Source organism: Heterodontus francisci, unplaced genomic scaffold (assembly GCF_036365525.1).
Source record: "Heterodontus francisci isolate sHetFra1 unplaced genomic scaffold, sHetFra1.hap1 HAP1_SCAFFOLD_61, whole genome shotgun sequence".
NCBI classification, from domain to species: domain Eukaryota; kingdom Metazoa; phylum Chordata; class Chondrichthyes; order Heterodontiformes; family Heterodontidae; genus Heterodontus; species Heterodontus francisci.
In genome coordinates, this window is record NW_027141441.1 from 6118106 (window position 1) to 6128333 (window position 10228).

The 10228-nt window shown below is 44.7% G+C and overlaps 1 non-coding gene across 1 annotated transcript; it reads right to left on the reverse strand.

Annotated features, from left to right (window-relative positions):
- Window positions 1-2721: 2721 nt before the first annotated feature.
- On the reverse strand, window positions 2722-2795 carry trnat-agu (transfer RNA threonine (anticodon AGU)). Its single transcript has one exon. It is a non-coding gene; the product is annotated as a tRNA-Thr (tRNA).
- Window positions 2796-10228: the final 7433 nt, after the last annotated feature.

Here is a 10228-nt window from a genome sequence, read left to right on the forward strand (position 1 = left end):
AGACCAAGTTATGCATTACATACCAGTTCAAAAATCCCACAGAGATTAAGACTGAAAGATACAGTATCAATTCCATTACTACAAAATGAAGGACTTGGAGCTTGCAGACCAGCCCATGTATAAGATTGAAAGTTATATTTTCATTCACAATCGTTTTCACAGAGCTAAATATTAAATACCAATCCACAACTTGCACAGGACTACCAAATAAAACCTACAACTGTAAAATACAGTTAATCCATATTTTAAATTAAACACAAGGCAAACAAATCTTGATACATTAAGAGAGCAGGAAACAGTGAGAGCAGAGTGGAGCATAAAGAGCCCAGGAGAGAGAGGGAGCAAGAGTTCACTCGGAGAGCAGGGAACAGCGAGAGCAGGCGTCAAAAAAGGCAAAGGAATACACAATTAATGGGAGAACACTGAACGGTGTAGAGGAAGTGAGGGACGTTGGAGTGAATGTCCACAGATCCCTGAAGTAGCAGTACAGGTCAATAACTGAGGTATAGAATATAAGGGTGACCTGGTATCCATGTCAATAAGTCACTGACAGCTAACATGCAGGTGCAGCAAGCAATTAGGAAGGCGAATAGTATGTTAGCCTTTATCGCAAGAGGATTTGAGTACAGGGGTAGTGAATTCTTGCTTCAATTGTATAGAACCTTGGTTAGACTGCACTTGGAGTACTGTGTGCAGCTTTGGTCGCCTTACCTCAGGAAGGATATTATTGCCATAGATGGAGTGCAAAGAAGGTTCATCAGACTTGTTCCTGGGATGGTGGGACTGTCCTATGAAGAGAGATTGGGGAAACTGGGGCTGTATTCTCTAGAGTTTTGAAGAATGAGAGGTGATCTCATTGAAACCTACAAAATATTTAAAGGACAGTCAGGGTAGATGCAGCTAACATGTTTCCCCTGGTTGGGGAGTCGAGAACCAGGGGACGCAATTTCAAAATAAGGGGCAAGCCACTTAGGACAGAGATGAGGAGAAATGTTGTTACTCAGAGGGTTGTGAATCTTTGGAATTCTGTAACCCAGAGGGCTGTGGAAGCTCAGTCATTGAGTATGTTTAAAGCAGAGATTGATAGATTTCTAAATACAAATGACATCAGGGAATATGAGGAAAGTGTTGGAAAAAGGGCATTGAAGTGGATGATCAGCCATGATCATATTGAATGGTGGGGTAGGCTTGATGGGCTGAATGGCCGACTCCTGCTCCTATGTTCCTATGTTCCTAACTCCACATTATCTATGAGACACAGCCTCAGGCCGACTTGTCGGGTGTTGCAAACAGATAACACTGCTTCTGATCTTCACCAGAACAGAGTGAGATGTAAAATTGATCATCAAACAGACTGTGAGAGAATACAACAGAATAAAACACATGGAGAGAGACTGTGGAATAACAAATAGATTTGATTGGAATGTTGAATTATGATTGGAATGGATAAAACAGCAGATTAAATTGGGACAGAAAAGAGAAACTGATGGGAAGAAGGAAGAAAAGAAAGGATGGATCTGTTCACTTTTTTCAGTTTTTTCACTGGTCCATCAAAGCTGGATTAAAAAAAGATGCAAAAAACAGAGAATTTCACCAAAAAGGGAGATTAAATGCTGCCGAAACCTTGGATGGAAGGATGCCCCAACAGATCACCTGTTTAACTGTCTCCTCACTGGGGGATTTCAATCAATGAGCAATATTATTCTCTACTTTTCTTTTGTTAAATGAAACCACTACTGTCACTTGGAGTTAATATCACTGTGTTCCAACTCCTGAATAATAAAATTGTGAGTTTCGCGATATTTTCTGGACACATTTCCTGCTGAAAGAAGTAAGAACTCTTTTCTAATTTACACAATACTATCTACACACTCATCAAGCCTCCTAAACTAGCATCCTTGGTGCTGCTCTCTCTCCTCCCAAACCTCATCTCATGTGACTGTTACATCATCACTCTGATTGTGGGAGGGGTTGATCCCACTGTCTTCAGCATTAACCCTTTACATCCTCAGAGAAACCCTCCCACTTGCGTCATGTCCCAGTCTGTCCAAAATAATTGGTGGAGGGAACTTGAATTATCAAAACAGCAACAGCTGCCAGTTGAAAATCAACCCAACCCATCAGAGAGAGACTGTCAGAGAACTTCTTGCATCCAGTCCTGACCCTGTCACATTATGCAGCTGCTCAGCCAGACCCCACTCTCATCAACACTGAACATTTTTACTGAGACCCTTCAAATACTGTTTATAAAAGGCAGGAAAGATCAAAGTTCACACAGTTGTATTAAATACAACAAAGTTTAATATCTTCTCACCGTTTCTCTGTAACCACATGAGACATAGGTTTTCTGATTTGGTTCCTTTGATTTTTCTTGTTCCTGACTGACAAATATTCCAAACCTCAGAGAAACCCTCCCACTTGCGTCATGTCCCAGTCTCGGTTAAAAGCAACACATAATGACACAAACACTCTCCTTCAGTGAGATTAATATCAAGCTGTTTTCCAGGTTGAATGGAACTGTGAACAAATTTATGTCAAAGAAGTTACCTTTGATGTATCAGCACTGAAATTCTGCACAAGGAGGAACAGCCATTCCAAACTCATATCCTTCACAAAGGCTGTTTGTTTATGTCATTGAAATTCATCATGTATTTTGAATTAAAGTTCACAAATGTCAATGTTAATAATGAAACTTTTCAAGCATGTTGTTACTGTGAAACAAGGCTCTGCTGGGAGTTGAACCCAAGATTTTCTGTTTACTGGACAGGTGCTTTAACCAACTAAGCTACAGAGCCAGATCACAAATGTGCGTACAATTGAAATCAGAGGAAGGCCTTGTAGATAGTGGGCAGGCTTTGGCGAGTCAAGAGTTGAGTTCGTCACGGCAGAGTTCCCAGCCTCTGACTCGCTCTTGTAGTTGTAGCTGTCGTTTTAATTGTAATAGGCAACCGTCCGTCTTGGAAGACGATGGGCGACACCCGGGGTGTACGTCACTTCTGTATGAAACATCGTTTGTTGTGGCTGTAGAGGATGACTCGTGAGTGACAATCCCTTCCGCAGCTGGTACAGATGAATATCATTGGACCGAGGTCGACTGATAATTTTTCCTTCCTCTGAGCTCTCTTTCCCACCATCTGGTCATTTCTTTTGTCCTCTGCTTTTCCCATGGTCTTCCTGAATGCCTTTCTCCAGGAATTCCAGTCAGCAGGAAGGACGTCCCATGCATCGACTCCAATCCCAGTCAGCTTGAGATCTCGCTTTGCAGATGTCCTTGTATCACAGACGTAGGTGACCTGTTGGTCTCGTGCTGATAGCAAGCTCACCAAAGAGCGTGTCTTTGGCAAAGCGACCGTCATCCATTCAGCACACATGACCCAGTCAACAGAGTCACTGCTGACTCAAGAGGGCAAACATGCTGCAGATCCCTGCACGCTGGTGTACTTCCGCATTCGGCACTCTGTCCTGCCAGGAGATGCCCAATATCCATCTGAGACAGCGGAGGTGGAAGCTGTTCAGCTGCTTTTCTTGGCTTGTATAAGTTGTTGATGCTTCTCTACTCTAAAGGAGGATGCTGAGAACACAAGCCTGTTACACGCGGAGCTTTGTATTTTCGATCAGTTTGCTGTTGGTTCACACTCGTCTTCTCAACTTTGACATGACAGCTGCAGCATTGACAATCCTGGTGCTGATTTCAGTATCAAGGGACAGATTGCTGGTGATTGTTGATCCAAGGTCTGTAAAGCTGTTGACAACCTCCAAAGTGAGGTTGTCGATGTTGATGGAAAGTGGAGTCTCTACGGCCTGGCCCATAACTTTGATCTTCCTGATGCTGATCGTCAGTCCAAACTCGTTGCAGGCCAGGGAGAACCGATATACAAGCTGCTGTTAATGAACTTCATTATGGGATGTCAGCACAGCGTCATCAGCAAACAGCAACTCACAGACCAAGAACTGACTCATTTTGGTCTTGGTGCGCAGTCTTGCCAAGATGAACAGCTTGTCATCAGCTCTGGTATGCAGGTGGACACCCCCATCTGAGTCACTGAAAGTTTAAAATAGCAGCATGGAGAAGAATATGCCAATTGTAAAGGATGTGAGCTGTGAGGAGGTTACAAGGAGGTTTCCAGGGGACTTGGACAGGATTAGTGAATGAAATGACAGATGGAATATAATGTGAATAAGTGTGAAGTTATCCACTTTGGTAGAATAAGCAGAAAGACAGAGTATTTCTTAAATGGTGAGAGGTTGGGAAGTGTTGATGTCCAACGGGACCTGGGTGTCCTTGTTCATGAGACACTAAAAGCTCGCATGCAGGTGCAGCAATCAATTAGGAAGGCAAATGGTATGTTGGCCTTAACACAAGGGGTCATGAGTACAGAAGTAAAGATGTCTTGCTGCAATCGTATAGAGCCTTGGTGAGATCGTGCTGGAGTATTGTGTACAGTTTTGGTTTCCTTATCTAAGGAAGGATATACTTGCCACAGAGGGAGTGCAACAGAGGGTCACCAGACTAATCCCTGGGATGGTGGGATTGTCTTATGAGGAAACTGGGATTGTATTCCTTAAAGTTTCATTTAAAAGGCCATTTAAAACTGAGATAGGGTGGAATTTCTTCACTCAGAGGGTGGTGAATCTTTGGAATTCTCTACCTCAGGGGTTTGTGAAGGTTCAATCATTGAGCATGTTCAGGACAGAAATTGATAGAAATCTTGATCCTCATGACATCAAGAGATATGGGGAGAGCGCGGGAAAGTGGTGTTGAGGTAGATGATCAGCAAGGATGTAATTGAATGACAGAGCAGGCTCGACAGGTTAAACTGCCTCCTCCTACGTTCCGAAGAGAGTTTGCACCAGGACACAGCCCTGTTTTACCCCACTGCTGATCGTGAAAGTGTCTGATGTTGCTCCATTGTAACTGACGGAACTGTGCATGTTCTCGTGGAAAGAAGAGATGACGCCCAAGAGTTCAGGAGGGCAGCCTAGTTTCCACAGCAGTGTGAAGAGTCCGTCTCTGCTGACAAGATTGAAGGCCTTGGTGATGTCTATAAAGACAATGTAGAGTGGTCTGTACTGTTCACAGTACTTCTCCTGTAACTGCCGAAGTGAGAAAATCATGTCGACTGTCGATCTACCAGCTCTGAAGCTGCACTGAGACTCAGGATAGATGTGTGATGTCAGGGTCTGCAATCTGGTCAGAGCAATGCGAGCAAAGACCTTCCCCACAATACTTAGCAAGCAGATGCCTCGGTAATTTCTGCAGTCACTGCGATCACCTTTATTGTTGCACAAGGTGACAATGTTTGCATCACGCATGTTTAGAGGCGCAGATCTCCCCTTCCAACAGAGACACAGAAGTTCATGGAGATGCTGCAGCAGAGCTGCTTTTCCACTTTTGATGATTCCAGGTGGAATACCATCATTTCCCGGGACTTTACCACTGGCAAGACGGTCAATGGCGTTATTGAGCTCTATGGTGGTGTCGCTGTCCAGCTCCTCCATGACAGGGAAGTCTGTGATGGTGCTGTGAGCTACTTCAATGACAATGTTCTCCGTTATGTAGAGTTCAAGGTAATGCTCCACTCACCTTTCCATCTGCTTGTTAGGTTCAGTGATGATTGTCCCTGTCTTTGTCTTCAAAGGTGCTGATTTAGTTACTGCTGGGCCCGTTGCTTTCATAATTTTTTTTTAATTCATTCATGTGATGTGGTCATCACTGGCTAAGCCAGCATTTATTGCCCATCCCTCAATTCCCATGAGAAGGTGGTGGTGAGCTGCCTTCTTGAACCGCTGCAGTCTGTGTGAGGTAGGTACACCCACAGTGCTGTTAGGAAGGGAGTTCCAGGATTTTGACCCAGCAACAGTGAAGGAAAGGCGATATAGTTCCAAGTCACGATAGTGTGTGGCTTGGAGGGGAACTTGCAGGTGGTGGTGTTCCCATGAATTTGCTGCCTTGTCCTTCTAGTTGGTAGAGGTTGCGGGTATGGAAGGTGCTGTCTAAGGAACCTTGGTGTGTTGAATTCCTTCATATGTCCCTCTAGCATCCCCCAGATTCAGTGGCAGATTGTATGCTGTTGCAGAGTTTTAACCAGTATTGATTGGTGCAGTGCCGAGCAGTCTGCAGAGACTTGTTTCTGGCAGCTCTGAGAGCATCTAGAGTTTGTTTGCTGGGGACTTGTTTGTAGTTCATGAGGGCTCTCTTCTTAGTTGCAGTAACTGACTCCATTTCAGTCCAATAAGCCTCAAACCAGTCAGCATTCCTCCCATCTCTTTTCCCATACAGTGAGTGCAGGGTTATAGATGGTGGCGTGCAGATGATTCCACTTTGACACTGCACTGAAGCCTTGGGTGTTTTCTGAAAGAGCCTGATCTAGGATATTGAGGAACTCCTGGGTCCTTTCTGGATCAGTGGTTCGGTGAGTGTTGATCCGAGAACGACCTTTCTTCATGGATGGATGAAGCTTCCTTGGCTGAAGCCTGACCTTGCTACACACCAGGGAGTGGTCAGTGTCACAGTCAGCGCTGTGATAGCTGCGAGTGATGAGGACACTGCTGAGGGTGGTATGTCTGGTGATGATAAGGTCCAGCTGGTGCCAGTGGCATGATCTCGGATGTCTCCAGGACACCTTGTGGCACAGCTTGACCTGGAAGTAGCTGTTCATCACACAGAGTCCATGGTGACAGCATAGCTCCAGCAACCTCTGTCCATTTTTGTTCATCTTGCTAATCCCCTGGTGCCCTATGCTCATTGACCAAGCTGTAGTCAGTACCCAAGCTTGCGTTGAAATCCCCTAGAAGATACAGTCCCTCAGTGCTGGGAATTCTACTGATGGCAGTGTCAAGTGTCTCATAGAATTGATCCTTGACATCTGGGGTGGAGGTGAGTGTCGGGACATAGATGCACATGAGATTAACTGGGCCCGCGCTTGTTAACAAGTGAAGGGGAAGAAGTCTCTCTGAGCCAACTGTGGAGGGTTCACTCATTGCAAGTGGCGTGTTTTTTTACTGTGAAACCCACTCCATGCTCACGAGTTGCCTCTTGGGATTTCCCCTGCCAGAAGAAGGTGTAGTGTTTCTCTTTGAGGGATCCACTTTGAATGGGTCCAGTTTCTTGCAGCACAGCAATGTCCACATTGAGCCTTGTGAGTTCCTTGTCAATCACAGCTGTCTTGTGTGTGCTGCAGAAGGTTGTCGGTAAGGCCAGGACACATGGTCCTTACATTCCAGCTTGTGATGCGAAGCACTGGTGTCTTCCTTGTTGAGTTTGTCTTGCCTGGTGCATAGATTATCAATCCGCCAGTTGAGAGATATCTCTCGAAGGTGCAAGCACCCATTGAAGCAGGTAGGTCGTGGCAGGACAGCACCTAACTGACTGGCGGCTGCACAGCTTGGAGTAGGTGGTAGTTATCCATTGAGACGCGATGATCTCTCCCACTGTCAAAAGTAACCCCTGGTGCTCATACTCCACACCAATTGAGTGAGAGCTTATAATCGGTAACTGCTTCTTCCCATGTTTTGCTGATGTTTAACCATGAAGCTGGAGTGTCCTCTCCAGGCACAGGCCTGGGCAAATAGTATGGAGACACTGAGCATCAGGACCCCCTCTCAGCATTGCTAGTATTGTCCAAAGGAAAGGAAAAAAACAGCACTGTTTGGTACCAGCTCTGCTGTAGGAGTTGCTGGAAAACTACCTGATAAGTAACAGGTATGGGACTCCACTCCGGATTTACTGTCCAGGTTTACTCCCTAAGCCTTCTTCTCTCTCAAGACACCCACAGGGAAGTGAGACTTTTTGCCCATAGATGGGGCTCTGTTTCTTGGCATCAGGATGGAACCACACGCCAGTGGGCCTGCATGACATGCACAAGGATCTCACACACTGCCCCATCCCTGTGACAGCTCAGAGAGATACCCTGATGATAATACACCCCACAGGAACATCACAAACAGCCCCCTCCTTAGGACAGCTCAGGGTCAGACACTGCACACACTGCAACAACAGTGACATTACTGGATTAGTCCCTCCATTCTGAAAAACAAGCATTCACCCTACTTTATGCTTTCCGTCTCTCAGCCAATTTTGTATCCACGCTGCCACTGCCTCTTTAATCCCATCTGCTCAAATTTTGTTAACAAGTCTATTTTATGGTACTTTTTCAAACACAATTTTGAAGTGCAGACACACACCATCAACCTCACCACACTGGTCAACTCTCTGTGAAACTTCATCAAAGAAATTAATTCATTAATTATTTCAGACACAATCTTCTGTTAACCAATCTGTACTGGCTGTCATTTATTAGCCCATGTTCGACCAAGTGCCAGTTAATTTTCTCCTGGATAATTGTCTCTAAAAGTTTCCCCACCACTGACATTAGATGAACTGGTCTGTAGTTCCTGGGTTTATCTCTCTTTTTAAACAGGGCTGTAAAATTAGCAATCCTTGCAGACTTATCTTTCAGTTCTGGAAAGTCGATTGTGGACAATCTCTTTGGGCATGACTTTAACCAATTAAAGCAACAGGATACTTGATTAATAAGTCCAGAACTTTTATTGAGAGTCAAATAGTACTTAATAATTGGAAGTAAAATTATACTTAACAAACTTGGGGAATATAACCTGACAGCTCTAGCAGGTGTGTGGACTGGTCGAGCTTGGTCTCAAAGTGTCACGGCCCTCTTTGTCCAGTCTCGATCCCTCATCAGGCGGAGAACTTGGTTGATGATCTGAGCCTTTACCCCTGAGGTCTTCAAGTGTTCCTGCACACTGAAACCTTGCAAGATCCCGACTTTTAACCCCTGGATGGCCATCACACCACCATGTAAAATAATAATTGGTCTGAGCTGTTGCTAGGTACATTTAATTAATGTCTTCCACTAACAGCCAACTGTCCTCAGAATCTCAGACATGAGTACAATGGAGTGGTTTCACACTGTCTCCCAATCTGATCTGAAACAAGTTTCCTGTTCATTAAATCGAGACTCTTGAAAATGCTGGAAATACCCAGCAGGTCTGACAGCATCTGTGGAGAGAGAAACAGAGTTAACGTTTCAGATCTGTGATCTTTCATCAGAACTGGGCTGAAATTGTCTGAGGGACTGAGATTGTGGAATCAATTTCAGGGTCAAAAACATTGTACTCTGTAAGGATGGGAAGATGGTGATTATTAAGTACAGTGCAAGAATATAGATGCTTTTACATTATTTAAATCAACATTGATTTAAACCTTGTGCTCACGAAACCTATCTTTTGATCAAAATGACACTGATAACAATGGAAAAAGCAACACATGCATTTCACGACCACAGGACTTTGTAAAGCCTTTTACAGCCAATGAAGGACTTTCCAAGTGTAGTCACTGTACAGTACAATACAATACCCTACAATAAGGATATTTCACATTCGAGTCACGCAAGTGCCAGGCAATGACCTTCTGAATCAAGAGAGAATCTAACCATCTCCCCTTGACATTCAACAGCATTGCTGAATCCCCCACTATCAACATCCTGGGGGTTACCATTGACCAGAAACTGAACTGCAGTAGCCATATAAATATCATGGCTACAAGAGCAGGTCAGACACTAGGAATCCTGCGGCAAGTAACTCACCTCCTGACTCCCCAAAGCCTGTCCCCTATCTACAAGGCACAAGTCAGGAGTGTGATGCAATACTCTCCATTGCCTGGATGGGTGCAGCTCCAACAACACCTAAGAAGCTCAACGTCATCCAGGACAAAGCAGCCCACTTGATTGGCGCCTCATTCACTATATTCACTCTCTCCATCACCAACACACAGCGTGTACCATCCACAAGATGCACTGCAGCAACGCAGCAAGCCTCCTTAGACAGCACCTTCCAAACCCATGACTTCTATCACCTAGAAGGACAAGAACAGCAGATGCATGGGAACACCACCACCTGCAAGTTCCCCTCTGAGCCACACACCATCCTGTAATTGGAACTATATCACCGTTCCTTCACTGTGGCTGGGTCAAAATCCTGGATCTCCCTTCCTAACAGCACCACATCGACTGCAGTGGTTCAAGAAGGCAGCTCACCACCACCTTCTCCGGGGAATTAGGGATGGGCAATAAATGCAATAAATAAAAATAAAATCAATACAAAATGACAATATCCTGTAATCCCCAAAAGTAGAAAATACATATGAAAATGAAAATATAATAAAACATAGTCAGCATGGATTTCACAAAGAAAGTCTTGATTAACCTTA